Consider the following 22,070-nt stretch of genomic DNA (forward strand, 5'->3'; position numbering starts at 1 on the left):
AGCCTCACCAGCTGTCTCCTGCCACCCAGATCTTGTCCCCCAGTGCTGGGAGCAGCTGCCAGGGCTGGCTGAGAGCTGTCCCTGGCAGGCAGCAGAGTCCCTGCCCCAGCACAGTGCCCTGGGCTGCAGGACCCTGCTCTGCAGGACAGCCCTGGGCACCCCTGGCTGCTCTGCACAAGAGACAAGCAGAGAATGCACTCACAGGCTCTGCAGGCATTGGCATGTTCCAGCTTGAGGAGATGGCTCCAGGAGCTGCAGCTGCATTGTCCTGCAGCCAGAGGTTCCTGTGCCAAGGGCTGGCAGTGATTGTGCCCCAGGCCCTTCTCAGCCCCTGCCCAGCCCTGACTGATTGAAGCTCTCTGTGCCTCTGGGCTGTGCCCAGGCTGCCTGCAGGCAGTGCCCCAGCCCTGCTGGGCTGGCACAAGAGCTGCTCATCCAGAGAAATGTGCTTTTGAAGCTCTTCTTGGTGAGCAGGAGCTGCCTCTGTGCCAGGAGCCCAGCCCAGCTCAGCAGCACAGACACAGCACAAGGACTTTAATCAGCCTCTGGGGCTTTGTGCTCAGGCCCTGAACATCAGTCCCTGAGAGGGAGCTGAAGAAACCTGTCCAGAACTCCAAGGCAGAATCCAACTCCAAACTTTCTTGGACTTTTAATGGGTCCCAGAGAGGGACACAACTGAGCAAGTGTCCCCAGGCCCCAGGCAGAGCAGAGAACTGCAGGCAGTGATGACAGGTGGGGACAAAGAGAAGCCAAGTCTTGGTGCCCTGGGGCTCAGCAGGGTCTGTGCCACCAAGGGCTGGGAGGAGACACCTTGTCCTGAGGCCCTGGGGCCTCCTGGCACAGCCCCAGCCAGGCTGGGCACTGTCAGCCCCTTGTGCTGCCCTCAGCATCCCCCCCTAGCCCACATCCCAGTGGCCTCAAGGATCTGCTGCAAGGAGTCCCTGGGGAGCCTTGCTCAGCAATGGCCCTGGGGGCTCCTTCATGCTCCCTGCAGGGACTGCAGGTTTTTCAAAGGGCTTTGGGTTTGGCTTTTGCCTTGGAGTCTCTGAGAGGTTCCTGCAATGATGGCCTCCAATTATCTGCTGTAATTAGTCCCTGGAGAGGCTTTGTCAGTAACAACACTCAGTGGGGCTCATTAATGCTTCAGGGTACTCCAGTTTTTAAGGTACTTGGTGTTTCCCTTTTGATACAGACTCTATGAGAAAGATTGTGCAGTCACAGCCCCCAGTTATCTACGTTAATTAGTCCCTTGAGAGCCTTTTTCAGTAATGACACTCAGTGGGCTCATTAGTGCTTCAAGGTACTTCAGTTATTTTAAAGTATTTGGTGTTGCCCTTTTGATACAGACTCTGTGAGAGGTTTGTGTAATCATGGTATCAATTATCTGCTTTAACGAGTCCCCTGAGAGCTTTGTACTGACACTCAGTGGGGCTCATTAATACTTTCAGATACTCAAGGTTTTTAAGGTTCTTTGGATGTTCCTTTCCACTCTGAATCTCTGAGAGGTGTTTTTTCCAATTCTGGCCTCCAGTTCTCCCCTCCAAGGAGTCCAGGAGGAGGTTGTATTGGGGATGGACCTCAGAGGGACCCATTCATGCTTTGAGATACTCTGAGTTTTTCCTCTGACTTTGACTCCTGGAAAGGTTTGTGCAATCTCAGGCCCTGAGGTTCCAGGGCTCAGCTCCAAATGCACCACGGGGCTCATTAGGGTCAAGCAAGTCCTGACACACCATGGCTCTGCCTTGATTTCCCTCAGCTCTGGAGTGTTTATTAGGCAGATTTCCTTTTACAGTTGTGAAGAAATATTTCAATGAGCTTCTAAGAAATAAGTAATCCTATTTTAAACAGTGTATTTTATTACTATTCTCTTTAGAGAAGAGCTGATTGCAGCTTTCTGTGATTTATATTGATGTAGGGCCGCTCCTAAGGAGGTCTCACCATGTCAGAGAAGTTTTACCTTGAGAGTTGACCCAGTGTGGACAACCTTGCCCCACATTCCCCAACCTCATGTGAGAAACAATTTTCACTTTCAAAAATTTTAAATATTAAGATCTTATCAAAATACAACAGAAGACTGAATAAAGAAAATAACACAGTACCAGGAGCAAAGGATTCAGTCAGGGTGTGCTCATTTACAAAATAGATGTTCTGTCTTTTATACCTCTGGCCCCTCCCAAAGTCTTGTCAATCGACTCCTTCTTCACTGTCCAGTGGTGGAGATCACTGTCTCACACCTTGATTGGAGGTCAGGTGTCACAGACATCTTTTCATGAAAAATCCTTTCTTTAGGATTTTTCCTCCTGAGAAGCTGAGAGGCCTCAGGAACAAAATGTAAACAATGGTTATCTGCTGCTGTGGAATGCAACAGGTGGATCTGTGATTGGTCTCATAGAGTTCTTTCTAATTAATGGCCAATCATGGTCAGCTGGCTTGGACTCTGTCTGAGACAGAAGCTTTTGTTATCATTCCGTTCTATTCTTAGCTTAGCTAGCCTTCTGATGAAATCTTTTCTTCTATTCTTTTAGTATAGTTTTAATGTAATATATATCATAAAATAATAAATAAACTTTCTGAAAAATGGAGTCAACATTCTCATCTCTTCCCTCATCCAAGAACCCTTGTGAACATCAGAATTAGAACCCAAACCCAAACACCACAGTCAGGTGCTGCCATAGGAACAAGCCAACCCTCCCAAATGCCCCAACTACTGAGGCCATCCTCTGATAGCAATGCAAGGGGGAGGGGAAGGATAACTATACAGCTACAAAACTTCTCCTAACTTGTATTTAATATCCAGCCCTTAATTGTGAGAGTTAACCATAGGATTACTCATCTATAACAAGCCCCCTTTTTCTTTTTCTATAAGTCATTTTGCTCAAACAGTTAAGTAAAAAATTTTCTTTGTCTCTTGAATGAATCATACCAGCATCTGTTGATGTGGACAAGGACAGTGGGAACAAAAGACAAAATCTCAGGTTTTCCTTAGACACACTTATTTGGAATGGACAAAAGGGCATCCCAGAGGTCCAGTATGGTTTTGACTCCCATCTACTGTGCCTATGTGGCTGCTACCCATAGTTGGTGCATCTTAGGGGTGAGTACAGAGGCCAACTCGGTCCTGCCCTCCAGTCCCTGTTGAATTAAAAGACAACTGAGGAATTACAGAGGTCTGGTATGGCCTTTTGTCCCTATCTTACCATGCCTACGGGGTTGCTATCCACAGCAGGGCTATGGAGCCTTCTTGGTAGCAAACAAAGGGGCCAACCCGGCCTTGCCCTCCTTCCTTTGTTTTATTTTCTTAAAGAAGCTGTCCCATTACCTTTTACAGTCCCTTGTGTGTTTCCCCTCAACAGATGCTGGTAATTCTCACCCATGAAAACAGGAAGACAGTTCTCGAGCTGGTTGGTGGAGGCTTGACTCTTCTTTTTGGGCATCTTGGTGTTTTTCTGGTTGTCTCTCAGTCTCTGCTTGAGAGTCAATCTTGTTTCACCCAGCCTGGATGTTACAGTCCACTCTTTGGGTTCTTCTCCTGGGCTTTTGACTCTGTTGCCATGAGTCCATCCCCACTCTGCAGCTTGCACGGCCGATTCGGTGGTGAGCAGTGCCTGAAAGGGACCTTCCCACTGAGGAGTTAGAGGCTGATCTCTCCATGGCTTAATCATCACCCAATCCCCAGGATTAATATTATGGATTCTGAAATCCAGAGTGGTAGTTTGAGGAATTGCCCCTTTATGTCTTAGCCCTTTTAAAGTTTGTGCTATAGACATCACTTATTTCTTGGCATTGGCTTCCCCTTCCTCATAGGTGGCAGCCTTCTGGGGTGAGGTCAGGAAGGGAAACCCAAACATCATTTCATAGGGTGAGACCCCCAGATCTGACTGGGGTTTGGTTCTAATTCTTAATAAGGCCAAAGGGAGACATTTTATCCGTGACATTCAGGTTTCAATCATTATGTTAACTTGAGCTCTTTTAAGAGTTTGATTCATTCTCTCAACCTGACTGGAACTCTGTGGATGCCATGGAGTATGTAATTCCCATTTTACTCCCAGGGCCTGAAAAATTTTCTGCAACATCTTCGATGTGAAATGAGTTCCCCAGTCTAAATCAATCCTGTTTGCTATCCCATATCAGGGAATGATTGATTCTAGAAGTGTTTTACTCACAACACTGGCATTGGCTTTCACAGTGGGTACCACCTCTACCCAATGAGTCAAGTGATCTACTATCACTGGCAAAAACTTCCACCGTTGTACCTGGGGAAGCTCAGTAAAGTCTCCTTGGATGTTTTGGAAGGGCTGTAAGGTTAGTTCTCGCCCTCCTCTGGGTGTTTTCCTCATGATCTTCTTATTCACTTGTTGACATATCACACCCTGTTCAGTTACTTGCTTAGCTATTCTGAAAATTCCTGTGCATCCCCAGTCCCTTAGAAATTGATCACTGAGCACTTGTGTACCCCAATGTGTTGTTCCATGTATGCCTTCTAGCATTTTCTTGGCAAGGGGTTTATTATTATTTCCTTCCATCTGCTCATTTCCCTTTGTTATCTTTCTTGGCTCCTATTTTAAGGTGTTCTTCCTCTTCTGTCCCACTGAATACAGGGACTTTTTGCATTTCTCTCATGGGAGTTAATATTATTATTAATTATCTGTCTCTGATTCAGTTGCATTTTTAGCTTCTAAATTGGCTAAATTTTTCCCTTGTTCCCTTTTTGATGTCCTTTAACATATACCACCACTACTTCCTCTGGTAATGGTAAGGTTTCTAACTCTTCTAAGACAAATTTTTCATGAATTAGTCACTTTCCCTTTGAATTTATTAGCCCCCTCTCTTCCCAAATTTTTCCAAAGGTATGCACTACTCCAAAAGTGCATTTTGATTCCTGTATATATTGTTCTCCTTTTCTGTGCCAATATTTCCAGAGCTCATTTTAGGGCATACAACTCACACCTTGGGCTGACCAGTTGGAAGGTAACTTTCCCTCTTCTGTGGCCACCAACCCTTCACACACTATACCATACCCCAATACCCTGTGCCCCTTTATTACCCGTGAAGATCCATCGATGTACAATCGTTTTCCACCTTGGAGTGGTTGATCTGTTAGGTCCTCTCTTCCTTTAGTTTGGTAGTTTATAACCTCTAGGCAATTATGTATTAGTTCCTTATCTCGTTCTCCATACAAAAACTGGGCAGGGTTGAGTTGGTTACTCATGATCAGCTCTAAACCATTATCTATTAAGATCGCTTCATGCTTTAGCACTCGGGAATCAGTGAGCCATTTCTCAGCCTTTTGGCTCAGGATACTCCTTACTGAGTTTGGGATATATATCTTCAATTTTCCCCCAAAGGGTAATTTTTTGCTTTCTGCTATGAGTAGGGCAGTCACTGCCACAGCCTGAATGCAGGTTGGCCACCCCTGGCTGACAGGGTCTAGCAGTTTTGATAAATAGGCCACTGGTTTCCTGGATCCTCCCCAGTCCTGGGCTAACACTCCATGTGCTACTCCTTTTTCTATATCCACAAACAGACAGAAGGGTTTGTCTAAGGCAGGAAGACTCTGTGCCAATGCACTGACTGATTTTTGCTTTAAAGCTTCAAACTTTTGTTCATCGTCTTTTTCCCACCTAATCTCTTCTTCTGCTAACTTTTCATACAAGAACTGGATGGCCTGCGTGTATCCTTCAATCCATAGCCTACAGTATCCCAACAGGCCTAAAAACCTTCTGACTTCCCTCTTAGTTTTTGGCCATGGGAGTGAGACTATGCCCATGATTCTCTCAGGGTTCAGCCGCCAGCTCCCTTGACAAATCACATATCCTTGATATTTTACTTCTCTCTCTACAAATTTGAGTTTCCCTTTTGATACCTGAAGTCCTTGGTCCCCCAGAAAATTTAACAATGCTATGGAAGATTCCCAAACTTCTTTTTCTTCCTGTCCTGAGAAAAGGAAATCATTTACATATTGGATGAGCTTCATCTCAGGTTTAATGGAGAAGAGTTGTAGTACTTCTCCTAGGGCTTGACTGAAGAGGTTTGGGGATTCGGAAAACCTTTGGGGTAACCCAGTCCACCAAAGCTGTTGCCTCCTCCCAGAATCAGGGTCCTCCCATTCAAAAGTAAATATATCCCTACTTTCCCCTGCCAGTGGACATGCCCAAAAAATATCTTTTAGGTGTATAACGATAAACCAGTGGTGTGCTGGGGGGATATTACTCAGTCGTGTTGAGGGGTTAAGCACTACTGGGTACCGATTCACTGTTCTTTTGTTCACTTCTCTCAAATCTTGGACAAGCCTATAAGTCCCATCTGACTTCTTTACTGGTAATATGGGTGTATTATGGGGGGACATACATGGTTCTAAGGTCCTGTCCTCAAGTAGGTCCTGGATCACCAGCTGCAGTCCTCGTCTCCCCTCCAGGGAGAGTGGATATTGTCATACCTGGACTGGATAGCTGTCATCAAGTAATTTTATTACTATAGGTTTCATGTTTAATTTGCCTCAATTTTTTGGTTTTGCCCACACCATCTCATGAATGTTGCCCTCATCCTCTTCTCCTAATTCGAGAAGTTTAACCACCATTTTTCCTTCCTCTGGGACTACTCGAATGCTTAACTGCACTTGTAAATCTCAATCTAATAGATTGCATCCTGCTTCTTGAACTAATAGAACATCTCCAATTCCTACATTATTTGCCCCTTCAAACTTTACTTCCTTTACAACTGAGACCTTGAACCCCTCCCCTTTTGCACCTACTACCCGCATGGTATCTTGACCCTTTTTGCACCCCTTTGGGATTCTACAAACACAAGTTCTTTCAGACCCCTTGTCTACTAAGAATTCAAATTCTTCCTCCTGGGGATCTATTTTTAAAGTTATCAAGGGCTCCTGGTGGTATTCCAGGAGGTAGAGCCCCTGACACCGCTAATCTACTTCTTTTTGCTGAGTCTCATAGACCCTCAGATCCTTTTCCTTCTGGGGGCAATTCCTTCTAATATTCCCACTCTCTTTACAATAAAAGCAGACTGGTCCTAAGTTCCCCTGTTTCCCAAACTCTCCTTTTTCTGCCCAGTCCCAAGGAGATGCATCTCCCCTCTATCTTCCCGTACTTGGAATCCCCCTCCCTTACCTGGGTTGTTCTTTGCATGCTGGTTCCCTTCCCTAATGGCAGTTGCCATTACCGTGGCTTTTGTCTTGGCCTTCTCTTCATCCCTTTTTACATACACCTTCTGTACTTCCCTTAAGAGATCTTCCAACCTCTTTTCTAGCCAACCATCTAACTTCTCTAATTTTCTCCGTATATCTGGCCAGGCATGAATGACAAAATTTATCTGTGCAGTAAGATCAGTCCAGTCACTGTGTCAGGGTCAACTCCTGAATATTGCCTTATATTTTTCCTCAGCTTTTCTAACCGCTCTGTTGGGGTTTCTTCCCTCTTTTGCTGCTCATTGAAAGCCTTACAGGCATTTTGGTTACAGGGAGCTGCTTCTTTGATGACTTTTGTAATCAGTGTTCTCTCTTCTTCCATGTCTTGCCTCCCCCCAGTGCTGTTGTGGTCCTGGTGGGGCGCACTATGGGCATTTTCAGATCCCCAGGAGGTCCTTGCACATGCTTCCTTTCCCATATCCATATCTCAGCTGCTCGGATCATCTGTCTTTCTTCTGGTATGAACAACATAATCATTAACGATTGCATCTCTTCCCACATATCAATATTGGGCCCCAGAAATTGATCTAACTGTTCCACTAATCCAGTGATGTCCTCTAGTAATCCTTTCAATTATTTCTTGAACATTCCCATGTCAGAAGAACTGAGAGGTACAGTTACAAATCCAATTTGTCCCTGTATCCCCCCAGGGCTTCCTCCCTCAGGGGGTACAGTCCCAATGCTTGGCTCCCATCCTCTGATCTGCTTTCCTCTCTTTGTGCTACCCTGCTCCTGGTGTTCTGGCTAGGCCCATCGGGGGTAGGGGAGGTGCAGTTGGGACTGCTGGAAGTGGGAGGGGTAACAGGTCTAACGGGTCCCACTCTGTATGTTCTGCTACCTTAAACATGCTCACCTTCGAGGGTGAGGTTTCCCCTTCCCAGCAAGCAGCACAGTCACTCTCCTCCTGATTGAATGGTTCCTTAGCTCTTGCATACATGTTTAATGCTCGGCATATCCATCCTTTGTCTGATCCATATCTCGGCCAGTAGACATGATCTCTCCTGATTTCCCTTCTGGTCCATTCCAACATGCAGTACTGAACCATTTTGCTCTCGTCCTTATCTTTGGTGTTGGGGTCATATTTCCACCGGGCTAGCTTCCTTCCTAGTGGGCTGTCTGGAGGGATGCCCATTGGTTCCTCTTCAATCTCTGCGTCTTCCTTTGGGGATTCACTACTCACCCATGATCCCATCATGACCAGCCTATAACAGGTCTGCCCCCGACAGAGCCTGCCTTTCCAAGCACAGGCCCTCCCAACTGAGCCCAGCTCCCTAAGAAGGGAGAGGGGAAAAAAAAGGAAACCTGGAAAGGAGGAAGGAGAAGGGAAGAGAGAGAGGAAAAAGGGGAGAGAGGAAGAAAAGGGGAAGAGAGAGAAAAAACTAGAACAAAGCTTTACCTCTCCTCCGAAAAAAACTCTATGGTCCAGGGGCTTCCGTCCCCAGCCCACCCTGGCTCAGCAGCTCCGCCCCGACTCGCCATGGCATGTGAAGTGTTACGCCTACTACAGGGTAACCCCACCTCAGCAAACCTCTCGGCGGTTGTCCTGTTTCCAGCCCAATCTCAGCTGGCTCCAGGAACCCTGGAGCTGGTTTTGCCCAAGAGCCATCCCCACTGAGCTCGGCCACTGCCAGTGCCACCAGTGCCTGGCCGCTGGCGCTTCCCCCAAAACTGCTGCCGGCTATCGCTGCTCAGCCAGCCTGGGATACCACAGCCCTGGCCGTGCCTCCCCCGACACCACCGCTGGCTCAGTGCTGCAAAACCCTACACAAACCCATCTCACGTGTCCCACTGGCCACAGGGGAAAATCCCCGCTTTCCTCTCCACTACGTGTGCTGCCATTCCCTACCAGAATAGCCCAGCGCTGGCTGTGCCTCCCCGAGACCACCGCTGGCTCGGTGCCACAAAACCCTTCTCAAACTTCTCTGTCCTACGTGTCCCGCCGTCCACAGAGGAAAAACACCTCTGCTTTCCTCTTTATAATGATTCCTGCCTTTTCCTCCAACTGCCCAGCATCCTAAAACTCCAATGGACCAGGACGGGTCTGGTATGGAGTACTGGCTGGAGTTTGCTTTCCTATACTGGAATTACAGAGTAATTATCTGGCTAAAAAATAGTGCTCACCCCTTTTCTCTTTTCTTTATCCAGCCTCCTGCTGTCTCTGAGCATCAGCCTGCAACCACCGGTGGCCCCAGGAGTATCTGAAGACTCCACCAAATTTGTGGCGTGGGTGCACTTCTTTTTGCAAACTCCTAGCACCACCGGGGAGAGGTGTCTATCCCAGGAGAGCCCCCAAAAATTGTGAGAAATAGCTATTCACTTTCCATAGTTTAGGAAGGTTGATTAAACCTTATCAAAAATACAACAGAAGACTGAGTAAAGAAAAAAGGTTATGGCGCTGGGAGCAAAAGATTTTCCCCGCCATGTGCTCAGCCCCCTCACAATGGAGGTTTTACCCTTTTTAACCCTTTAACCCCTCCCAAAGTTGTGTCCATCAACCTCTTCTTCGCTGCCCAGTGGTGGAGATCTCTTCCTCAAATCCTGATTAGAGGTCAGATGTTGCCATAGTGACAAGCCAGCCCTCCCAGATGTCCCAACTCCCATTGTCCCTTGATAACCACGTGAGCAGGTACAACTATAAATCTATAAAACTTTTCTTATATATACATTATATATAATATAACATTATATTATATTATATTATATTATATTATATTATATTATATTATATTATATATACATATACACATTATATTAGTCCATTAATTGTGAGAGGCAATCATCATATTACTCATCTATCACAGACACAAAGGAAGTTCTAATATAAACATTAATCCAAACTTGGCTGAAAGCAGAATTAGACCAGCTCCTGAAGGACAGACCAGCTTTGAACTCTTTGCAGCTCAAAGCACCAAGTGGGTGGCTGGGAGGTGTGTGAGTGACCCAAGAGTGAGGGAAGGGAAATGCAGAGATCCCTGGAAGTGTTTCTGTGCAAACAGGCTATGGGAAGGGGCACTTGCAGACCTGCTCTGGGCCAGCTGTGAGGGTGGATCATCATCCCAACCTGCACCGGGCCATTGCAAGGGACTGTTGCCATGGACACTGCAGGGACCCCACTGCTGGCTTTGGGTGCCATGGCAACCCCCATCAGTTCAGGTTTCCTTGGAAACCAGCCCAAGGAGCCATTTCTGCAGCCAGGTTCCATGGCCACTTGCCTGCAGAGCTGTTGCTGCCCTCGGCAGCCATGGCAACCCTGAGGACAAAGCGGTGCCGGGGCTGTTCCAGGTACAATTGCAGTGACACTCGTTGGTGCCACCAGGTGCCATGGCAACGGCCACAGGGACCCGTTCCTTGGTTTGGTGCCATGGCAACCAATGCCCAGAGCTGTTGTGGTGGTTGGTGGCCATGGAAAGCTGCCCTGGGCCCCTTGCTCAGGGCTGGTGTCAGTGCCCAGAGGCAGAGGGGATCCCTTGCTGGGGCTGTGCCATGGCCACCTGCTCTGTGCCGCGCTGGCCGCTCGGGCACCAGGAACCAGCAGCCAAGGGCACTGCCAGGGCCAAAGGCCAGGTCAGCCAGACAGAAAGGGGCAGCGCTGGGCACTGTTTCCATGGCAACCGGCACTGGGGGGGGACACCTGGGTCACCTGGCCTGGCAGTTGCCATGGAAAGCCCTGGCAGGCACTGAGGGCACAGCCCCTGGCACTGAGACACTGCTGGGCCGGGTGCTGAGCACAGCGCTGAGCACGCAGAGATGGTTTTGTTCTTGCTGAGCTGCAGCACAGCCAAGGCCTGTCCTGCCCCTCGTCCAGCCACGCTGGGGAGGGGCTGGGGCTGCGGGGGAGCTTGGCAGGGGACACAGCCAGGACAGGTGACCCCAACTGACCCCGGGCACAGCCCAGACCAGAGCACATCATGCTCAGGGTATGAAGGGGGGAACAAGGAGGAAGGGGGGAATTTTGGAGGGAGGGTTTCTCCCTTGCCAGCAAAAAATTAGGCAAGAGGGGGCCCTGTTTCTCCAGTGGGCAGGGTCACTATCAAAGACACAGACATCAACTTAAGGAATTGTGTCATTTATATCATGCACATCTGCAAAGAATTACAAAAGGAAAAGCTCAGCAATGTACATCATCATTAGTGTGATAAACGAGTTCACTGGATTTAAGGATCATACAATTTTTTTTTATTATTATTATTATAATGCAAGCAAGAATAAGCGAAGTTCAGCGCTGGGTGGCCGGGAGTCTCCGCTCCTCTAGGCTCACACTGTTCCTATCCCCAAGGTTCGCCTTTTATTGCTTTCTTCTCCCAGGTCCAGGGATGACGTGGTCTGTCTTTTGCGCTTGCTCATTCAGTTGCTAGGGGGTCTTTTTCTGCCTTCTGGTGGTCGTGGGATGAAGGGTCCAAGTTTTCCTCTTTAACCGCTGAGTGAACTTTCCCTTATAAGGCATACCTATACAGTGGAATTTTCAGAACGTGATACGATTCCTGCAAGCCTAAGCAATTCTTTCGAGTTTAGGGATTGTTATTACAGCTTTCTTCTCTGACCTCTGAGTGAACTTTTCCTTATAAGGTATATCTTTACCATGGAATTCCCAAAGCACTATACGATTCCTGCAAGCCAAGCAACAATATGTGAACCATATGTGGCTATACATTTAAAAATCAAGCGGTTTTAGCTATTTAGTTATTGCTTTGATATTGTATAATTATTTAGCGATTGATTAAATTAATGAACAAACGTATTGCTACTTATTACAATCCCCCCCATTTTTTTTTTACCCATTTTGTTCATTAAATCTTTTTAGTTCCTTCCTAGCAAGCGTTAACTCAGTTTCCTCATCAGTTAAGCTATGTGCACTAATTATAGATGCTAATTTCCTTAGCTTTTTCATCATATTCCAATTCATAACGAATAGAACTGCTGACAAAATAAAACCAAGCACAATCAGAATCAAAAGAACAACAATGGGATGGCATATACTGTTTAGGACACCTGTGGTAGTAGGAGACCACCCGAACAGGGTATCCCACCACCTGTGCTTGCCATCTTGCTTTACCCTCTCTATAACCCAGTGTATTTTTCCTATGTCATGATGAACAGTCACTAGGGTTTTCTGTCTGCTTTCCTTGATTTTCTCAAGGATTTGGATCAGGTCTTGATGGACCATCAGTTGTCTCACTAGAGTGAAGTCCATCCCAATCAGGGTGGGCATTAGCTTGTGAAGCAGTGTGTAGTTGGATTGTAATAGGTGGTGAGAGGTGACTTTAGCTTCATAAGTGATATCACACACTGTAATCTTAGTGAAGTTACAAGCACAGAAGTTTGAGTGATTCTTTGTATCCACCACAATATCATCTACAAGCACAGAAGTACAAATAGTTCTAAAACACGCACATCCATTGCCTATGTATATAAGAACTGTTTTAGAAGTCTCATTAGGACGAATCTCAAAATGACAAGTGTTTTGCTCCGTGTCTAAACAGATATCTTGAGCTATAATTACATTGCCTTCACAGATGAACCCCAGTTGTTCTCGGATAATACAAGATTCCAAATCAACAGTTTGCCATTTGTCATCAAACTGATGGGCCCATCCCCTATGTTCTATAGGATAGAGAACAGCTCCGTCATGGTTTATTCCTAATGCAATAACAGGAAAAACTAGATGTACAGAGGCATTGTGTATGGTCAAGACAAAAGCAGTAGCTGTATTTGAAATAGCATTATAGGTAAAATTTACCTGTTTCCACCAGGATTGGAATTCTCTTTCAAAATCGTTGGCATTGTCCCAGATTATTTTCTGAATTTCTGTGGGGAAAGTGCCTTCCTCACCTTCTCTTATAATCAAGGCAGAAACTGACTGCATCCACAATTGTGCCTGGATACAGCTGAGGGCTAAGGAAACATTATTTTGTGCAGCACTGAGTGCATCTATCACCAATTTGTGATCGTTCACATTCACTCTTTCCCACTTTGGCAAAATGTTTGACAGCATCCACTGGTGTGTCCCCAAAGCTAACAGAGATGACTTCAGTGGTTGCTGTAATTTGGACAGATCTCTAGTCGTAGCAGCCAATTTGTTCATTAGTACTTCCGAAACAATGCTATTCAGGATTCCCAATCCTGTACCTAGAACACCGGTCACATCTCTAGGTTTCCTTGCTTTAATAGAGCTGTGTTTCCGGAGCCAAATGGTCAAGCCTTCAAAGGATGTTTGCAAAAACGGAGAGCAAGCTGACTGGATGTCTGAAACATTGGTCTGCATCAGCAGTTGGACCTGTTTGAGAGACCATGCTGGATTGAATAATATTTGTTGTTGACCAGTTTTCCTGATTATATAAGGTCCAATTTTGAAAATTTTTGGGGTGAGTATAACTGGTGGTGCAGATGGAGTGATGATATTATGAGGTTCAGCAGTGGAAGAGTGCGTTTTAGTATCTATTATAAATTTAAAAGAAAGGCCCTGTGTATCTTTCGACCAGAGACAGACTACCTCTGTGGAGCAGTGGCTGGATGATAAGAATGCCCAGGCTAGAGAAGCAATGTCCAGCCAGCCTCCAGCCAGTCGAGCACTGCCTAGGCGCGAAACCCAGGCCCTGTGCCCAAGCGGTGTTGTGCTTGCGGGCAAGTGGCCGCAGGTAGAAAACTCCAAAGCTGCAGGGTGCTGAAGAAAGGGCGACTCAGAGCTTCTCGGGAAGGGAGCTTTATTGGAAGGGGAAGGTAACGGGTCGGGGAGCTGAAGTCTGAGCCCCGAGGCAAGGAAAAGCCTCAGGTTTTATAGGGAATGAGCGGGGTTGGGAACAACAAATCAGGAGAGGGGTACAAAAGATACATTGGAGACTGACAACAGTAAAGAGCCAACGGGGGTCAGTTGCGGGTGGGGCCCTGGCCCCTGAACCAATCACCCAACACCCCAGCCAGAAGCTTCTGGAAAAAGAGGCAGGGGTGCTGGGTGACAGGCAGGCGGCCAGGGGAGGGGAACAGACGAGATACATTGGGGTAACCAGGACAACGTGGGAGGGGTACAGAGATTGACACTTACTGGAACATTCGGGCAGAACCATTAATACAACAGTGGGGGGAAAACCAAACAAACACAAATGTAGTACAAACCACAACACCTCTGCAATGAGTTAATGTGAAGTTTTGCCAGCAGTCTCGTGTTATTGGGTATGCACAAGCTGCTATTTGTTTATCCTCCTGACCCATGGAAACACTGATTGCAATTGCATTAGTATGGTCAGACCCATTAGCCATTCGACATCCAATATTAATTTGTTCTCCCACTACTCCTTGAGGCTGCCAGGTTTTCTGCTTCTTCCATTCGTGTCTAGCGTACGGCAGCCTGTCATGCAGTACTGATGTTAGTAAACTTAAACCTGTGGTATTCCCCATAGATCCGGTAGATTGCAAAAAGGCCTGAGACCAGTCAGGGGTCAGGGTCCCTTTATTTAGGGGGATCATGTTCTCTTTGTAAGGCTGATGAGGGTTTCCCCAGGCAGCCGGGAGGCTCAGGGTTATAATAATTAAGGTAGCTCACCAAGCAGGGCAGGGTCCTAGCAACAAATTTCTTTCTCCTTTTGTACTCATATCTCTTTTACCTGGGGCTTTCCTGTGCGCTGTTCCTGTGGTCCGTTGCTCTCCCCCACTACTCCTTACCTCTCTGCCTCGCCTGCCAGCCCGGGTGCGTCGGTCTGCAGGGATCATTATCTTCTCGGCAGCAGGTGTAGTCTTCAGGGGGTGCATTATTTGGGCTTTCTCCTTAACTCCTGCCCCCACTCCTAAGGGCAGGCTGTCAGGCCTCCAGGCAAAGGGTCTCCTGTAAAGGATTTCTTTGATTTTACGACAGACTCACTGCCGTCCCTAGCGAGCTTTACAGGGCCTGAGTCCCACACCTATTTAGGGTCCACCCTCTGCCTTTTATTCCCTTTCTCCTGTCTTCCTAGAGTTACGTCGTTCTTCCCTACGTTCTCTACGTTTTTGTTGTTTATAGACTCGGGAATAGCGGCAAATCGTGCTATTCCACTCATCAGGCCTCTCTTGCCACCCCAGAGGAACCTGGATTCCCTTCTTACACAAGGTAGTTAATATGACTGTCTGGTTTTGGCATGTGATCCTATGCAATTGGTGTTGGAATTCCCATGCCAGGGCCCAATCTCTTCTCTGTTCTAGATTTTCAACTAGTGACGCTGCTTCTCTGTCAGGGATCTCCCACTCTCCAGGGATCCTTATAAATTCTCTTAAGGCCCTTAATGGATTTGCTCTGCTCCAATCCCAATCACAAGTAAGACACCCATGTACTCCCCACCAAATGTGACCGGAAAATCCACCATTTGTCTTTACAGCCACCGCAAAAGATTTTTACCCATGCCCAACAAGAAGATTCCCGACATTTAAGATACTCGGTGTAATTTAATAATTCTCGCCTCACTTCAGCCACTACTGAAAGAGCAAGCATCAGTTCAGTCCAGGTTTTCCACGGCAGAGGGCACTTTAACTCCTGTTCCAGTTCCTGTAGGGGTTTTCTTACCAAGAGTCTCAATCGGTATAGTTCTCTGTCCCCTAATTCAGTCATTCACGTTACCAGCTGGCGCAGGTTCCTGTGCCTTCCGAAGGGTTGGCCGTAGATCTCCAGGGTGACTGGTCACCTCCCAGGGGATGTCTGCAGGGATGGGTCCTTTCGCTCGACTGGCATGTGTCCAGCCTTTTTCAGCAGTTGGGATGGCTGTTTCTGTGGTAAACAGGACAACATAGGGACCTTCCCATTGGGGTGTTAGGGATGTCTCTTTCCAAGTCTTAATTAGGACCTATCTCCGGGTTTAAGCTTATGCATTATTATATCCAAAGGGGGTCTTTGTACCAATAGCCCTTTTCATCTTAATTCCTCTCTCTGTTTCATTAACTGTTGTATGTAACCCTGAATTTGACTATCTTGGATGCAAGGATGGTTCCCCGGGAGTTCTAAGTCGTAAGGCATTCCATAAAGCATTTCAAAAGAAGAGATTCCCACATCCGTCCTAGGTTGGGTTCTAATGTTTAGCAATGCCATGGGTAAACATCTGACCCAAGACATTTTAGTTTCTACCATGAGCTTGGTGAGTTGCTTCTTGATTTCTCCATTTGCCCTTTCCACCCTCCCTGAGCTTTGAGGGTGCCAAGGGGTGTGATATTGCCATTTAGTGCCTAAGGCCCTGGTTACCTCTCTCAGTACTTTGTTTGCAAAATGGGGACCTCTATCAGAGTCTAATATTTCTACTAGTCCATACCTAGGGATTATTTCTTCCAGCAGGGTTTTAATCACCACATTTGCAGCAGCCCACAATGTAGGATATGCTTCTACAAAGTGGGTTAGATGATCTACCAGTACCAATAAGTACTTGTATCTCCCTACTTTCGGTAGCTCGGTGAAATCTATTTGTACATGTGAAAAAGGTCGGTGTGCTAATTCCCTTCCTCCTGGAATCCTTTCTCGAGCCTGATGTCTGTTAACTCTTTGGCATGTTATACATCCCCTAACTACTTGTTTTGCTATATCGTAAATTCCTATACACACGTACTTAATAGTAATCTGGTCTACTAAGGCTTGGGTTCCCCAATGAGTCTGGTCATGCAGCTGCTGCACTATTCTTCGGGCTATAGATTTTGGCAGTACCTCCCTATCGTCTGGCAATGTTCGAATACCCCCATTCTCTTTTCTTCCCATTTTGTCTAATTTCTCCTTTTCCTGGGCTGTAAAGCTCAGGACACGAACTTTCTCATCATCTCGCGTTCTCCTTATCCCCTGATCCTGGAATTTTCTGAGAGCAGCTTCCTTTGCCTCTCTGTCTGCTGTGTTGTTTCCTCTGATCAAATGGGAGAGAACCTTTTGATGTCCTTTAACATGTACTATTGCTATTTTCTTTGGGCCTCTTAATGCTTGTAGTACCTGAGTAATTAGTTCCTGATGTATTAATTCTCTTCCTCAGGAGTTTATTAACCCTCTTTCTTCCCAAATTTTCCCAAAGGTATGTACCACTCTAAAGGCGTATTTTGAGTCTGTGTAGATGGTCCCAACCTTAGCTTCCAAGAATTTTAGAGCCCGCACTACTGCATACAGCTCACAGGCCTGGGCTGACCAACTAGGACTCAAAGGTCCGGATTCTATTTCCAAATTTTTACCTCCTACAATCGCATACCCAGAGATTCGCTTTCCCTCAACAACTCTAGAGGACCCATCCACAAATAACTTTTCTCTCTCTTCCAGTTCTTCCTCTTCGAGGTCCGGCCTAATTTTTGTTTGTTTTTCTATGCTATGTAAGCAGTCATGAGTTAAATCCTCCTGTGGATCTCCAAACAAGAATTCAGCGGGGTTTTGCAGAGAGGTGGTTTCAAGTATCAACCGAGGGGATGACAGTAAAATGCCCTCGTATTTCAAAAGTCTTGAGTCTGTTATCCATTTTTCTGCCTTTTGTTGCAATACTTCCTGTATGTTATGGGGGGTAAAGACTTTCAGTTCTCCTCCATAGGTAATTTTGAGAGCTTCTTCCACTAAGAGGGCTGTTGCCACTATAATCTGCAAACATGTTGGCCATCCTCTACTTACAGGATCTAGTATTTTAGAAATAAATGCTACTGGTTTTCGACTGCCGGCCCATTCCTGAGCCAGTACCCCAAATGCTACTCCTGCCTCAGTGTTAACAAACAAATAAAACGGTCTCCTAACATCTGGGAGGCTTAGCACCGGGGCATTAGCCAATTCCTCTTTTAATTGTTTTAATGATTCATCATCCTTCTCAGTCCATTTCATCAAACCTTCAGCAGTTAGTTTTTCATACAAAAATTTTACTTTACCACTAAAGTTTTCAATCCATTGTCTGCAGTATCCTACAAGACGCAATAGCTGCCTGATTTGTCTCTTATTTCTTGGGGGAGGAAGGGAGAGGATTCCCTTAACCCTCCCTGGGTCTAGTGTTTTAGTTCCTTTACTAAGTCGGTGTCCTAGGTACTTCACTTCTTCTTCTACAAATTGCAATTTACTTTTGGACACCTTCAGCCCCTGGATGCTTAAAAAGTTCAGAAGCTTAATGCTTTCTTCTTTAACTGATTCCTCACTTTTTCCAGCAATTAAAAGGTCATCTACATATTGAACAATGGTTATTCCTTGGTTTGGGGTATAGGATTTCATTATTTACTCTAGTGCCTGCCCAAACAAATTCGGGGATTCTCTGAATCCCTGTGGGAGCACTGTCTACCTTAGTTGTTGCTTTCGGTGGGTATCGTGATCTTCCCATTCAAATGCAAAATAATCTCTACATTCTTCTTTCAAGGGGCACGCCCAAAAGGCGTCTTTCAAATCTATACCACTATACCAGTGATCATCTGGTTTCAATTGACTGAGCAATGTGTGGGGGTTTGCTACTACAGGGAACCGGGCAATGGTTCTCTTCTTTATTTCCCTTAGATCATGTACTAATCGGTATTTTCCGTCTGGTTTCTTTACAGGTAAGATGGGGGTGTCGAAGGGAGACATGCAAGGTTCCAAGAGCCCTTGTTGTATTAACCGTTCTACCTCTGGTTTTAGTCCCCTTCGCCCCTCATCTGACATCAGATATTGTTTTATCCTTACTGGGATTTCTGGGTTTTGAATGTTGACTGTGAAGGGCTCTATATTCAATCTTCCTGCTGTATCAGGGGTATGCCAGACTTCTGGGTTGATTTTCTCTTTGTCAGTGACCCGTAAGGGGCACAACCTGACTTTCAGCTGTTTTTCTTCAACATTTATGTTTATCCCTAATTCCACCATCTCTTCCTAATAAATTGTAATTGGCTTCGGGGACCAGTAGCAGTGATCCTACCCCTATTTTCTTCTCTGATTCTATTAAAACATCTTTAATTACAGGAGCCTTGAAGGGTTCTCCTTTTGCCCCAATAACCTGTACTGTGAAAGGTGAAATCTTACATCCCGGGGGCAAAGATTGAACTGTTGATCTCTTGGCCCCTGTATCTACAAGGAAGGTTGTGGGGGTTTGCTGGGCACCCACCTTAAGTTTTACCAAGGGCTCCGATGACATTTGCGTCCCCAATAGATAGAGCCCTTGACCCCCCTAATCCTCTTGGAACATTTTCTCATCCCTAAGCCTCTTTCGGCATTCCCTCTTTATGTGCCCTTTTCCACCACAATAGTAGCACACTACTCCTTCTCTCTCTCCAGTTGGGGGTCCTCCTAAGTCCTGGGGACTCTCCTCATGCCACTTCTTTCTCGTGGTGGAAGGTTGTTTCGCTGTCCCTCCCTGACTGCCGCCACCATCATCCGAACTTGTCTTTTGTGTGCCTCATCCTCCCGTCTAACATATACCTTCTGAGCCTCCCTGAGCAATTCATCAAGTCCTCTGTCTTGCCAATCCTTTAACTTTTCTAATTTCTTTCAAACATCCTCCCATGATTTGGCTACAAACTGTGTTTTAAGGAGTGCTTGCCCCATTGGCATCTCTGGGTCCACCCCTGAGTATAACTGAAAACTTATCCTATATCTTTCCAACCATTTAGTAGGGGGTCTCATCTTTTCCTTGGCACTCTTTGAATGCCTTGCTTATATTTTGTCCCTGGGGCACAGCCTCTCGTATGCCCTAGATTATGATGGTTCTTAAGTCCTGCATATGACCACGATGGTTGGGGTCCTGATTGTTCCAGTTGGGGTTTTGCAAGGGCCATTTCACATCAGCTGTGGGACCTTGAACATGTTGGGTGTCCGAAATCTTCATTCCTGCCCTTCTAATCATCCCTCTCTCCTCTGCTGTAAATAGGATGCCTAGAATGGATTGCATCTCCACCCAAGTATATATGTTTGGCCCTAGGAACTGATCCACTCTTTCTGCTACTCCTGTAGGGTCTTCTAATAATTTTCCCATCTCTTTCTTAAACTCACGGACATCTCCCGAGTTCAAGGGGACAGTGACAAACCCCATCCCAGCTTGAGGTCCTCCTAATGCTATTTCTCTGAGAGGGAACAACCCACTGCTCTCTCCTTCCTCAATTACTGTTCTCATCTGACTCCGAGTACGCCTCCTGCAATCCGGGGAGTCCGTGACCTGCTGTCTATTAGGGGCCGATGCCGGGGGTGCGTTTAGGGGGGGTTCAGGGGGAGCTGGTGGTATATACGGGGGAGGATAAATAGGAACATATTCCTCCCGTCGAGACGTTTTCTTTTTTTCCTCCTCCCCTTGACTTCCCTTAAGGGGGAACAGCCTAGCTGTTTGCTCATTACTTTCTACCAACCATAATTTAGCATATGCACTCTCCTCTGAGTTCACCGGCTCTTTAGAATTCACATAAATGTTCAGGGCTTGACAGACCCAATCCTCGAAGGATCCGAAAACGGGCCAGTATATACTTCCTGAATCCAGATTCTTGCCTCCCCACACTACCATACAATAATTTATCATTTTTGCCTTATCCTTCCCCTTTCTGGAGGGAAAGTCATCCCAATACTTAATCATTAATCCTAACAGACTGTCCTTAGGTATTGGGGGTAACTCCCCCATGGGATCAGAAGGCTTGCTTTTCTTCTGCCCCATCTTCCAAGGCACCTCCACACACGCACACACACAAAACCCCTCGGTCGTGGCTCGCTCCCTCGCGGGCTATGAGAACCGCACTACTAGAGGGTCCCTCTCACGTCGTCCGGAGTTGGACGTCTCATTCACCCTGCCCCGGGATCCCAACCCCAACCGAGCGGTTCACCTCGTATACTCACGCGTCCTGCGTCATCACTCGGATCTTCGTGCACAAAGTTTACAGGGTTACCGGTGTTTTCCTTGCTTATTCTCGAATTTAGGTTTGTCAGTCCAGATGGGGGGTTGGGTGAGAAGGCCAGGGCCACCAGGTGGTGGGGCACCCCCGCAGGATTCTCAAACCAACCTGTTTTCTGGATCCGAGTCACAGCACCAAATTGTGATAAATGAATTCACTGGATTTAAGGATCATACAATTATAAATTTATTATTATTATCATTATTATGCAAGCAAGAATAAGCAAAGTTCAGCGCTGGGCAGCCGGGAGTCTCCGCTGCTCTAGGCTCACACCGTTCCTATCCCCAAAGTTCGCCTTTTATTGCCTTTTTCTCCCGGGTCCAGGGATGATGTGGTCTGGCTTTTGCGCTTGCTCGTTCAGTTGCTAGGGGGTCTTTTTCTGCCTTCTTGTGGTTGTGGGATGAAGGCTCCAAGTCTTCCTCTTTTAACCACTGAGTGAACTTTCCCTTATAAGGCATACCTCTACAGTGGAATTTCCAGAACACGATACAATTCCTGCAAGCCTAAGCAATTCTTGCGAGTTTAGGGATTGTTATTACAGCTCTCTTCTGTGACCTCTAGGTGAACTTTTCTTTACCATGGAATTCCCAAAGCACTGTACGATTCCTGCAAGCCAAGCAACCATATGTGAACCATATGTGGCTATACATTTAAAATCAGGCGGTTTTAGCTATTTAGTTATTGCTCTGATATTGTATAATTATTTAGCTATTAATTAAATTAATGAACAAACGTATTGCTACTTATTACAATCAGTAGACAATTTATTGTTCATCCTCTCAGGGGTACATGTCACTGAACTACTGCACCAGAAGACTGGCATGATCACATTCTCTATTTCCCTTTGGCATTCTTGTAATAAGTAGCAATACGTTTGTTCATTAATTTAATCAATAGCTAATTAATTATACAATATCAAAGCAATAACTAAATAGCTAAAACCACTTGATTTTTAAATGTATAGCCACTTATGGTTCACATATGGTTGCTTGGCTTGCAGGAATCGTATAGTGCTTTGCGAATTCCATGGTAAAGAAAAGTTCACTTAGATGTCACAGAGGAGAGCTGTAATAACAATCCCTAA

General features: G+C 46.2%; 1 protein-coding gene and 1 long non-coding RNA gene across 2 annotated transcripts in view; one reads left to right on the forward strand and one right to left on the reverse strand.

Annotated features, from left to right (window-relative positions):
- Nucleotides 1-22,070, forward strand: part of LOC143692754 (uncharacterized) — a 180,694-nt gene that overhangs the window by 144,105 nt on the left and 14,519 nt on the right. The gene's annotated exons all lie outside the window — the stretch shown is intronic.
- LOC143692739 (uncharacterized) lies at nucleotides 11,252-21,213 on the reverse strand. The gene is made up of 3 exons (XR_013180333.1): nucleotides 20,931-21,213; nucleotides 14,858-15,929; nucleotides 11,252-11,647 (listed from the first exon to the last, which is right to left on the reverse strand). It is a non-coding gene; the product is annotated as an uncharacterized LOC143692739 (long non-coding RNA).

Source organism: Agelaius phoeniceus (assembly GCF_051311805.1).
Source record: "Agelaius phoeniceus isolate bAgePho1 chromosome W unlocalized genomic scaffold, bAgePho1.hap1 SUPER_W_unloc_2, whole genome shotgun sequence".
In the NCBI taxonomy this organism is placed as follows: Eukaryota; Metazoa; Chordata; class Aves; order Passeriformes; family Icteridae; genus Agelaius; species Agelaius phoeniceus.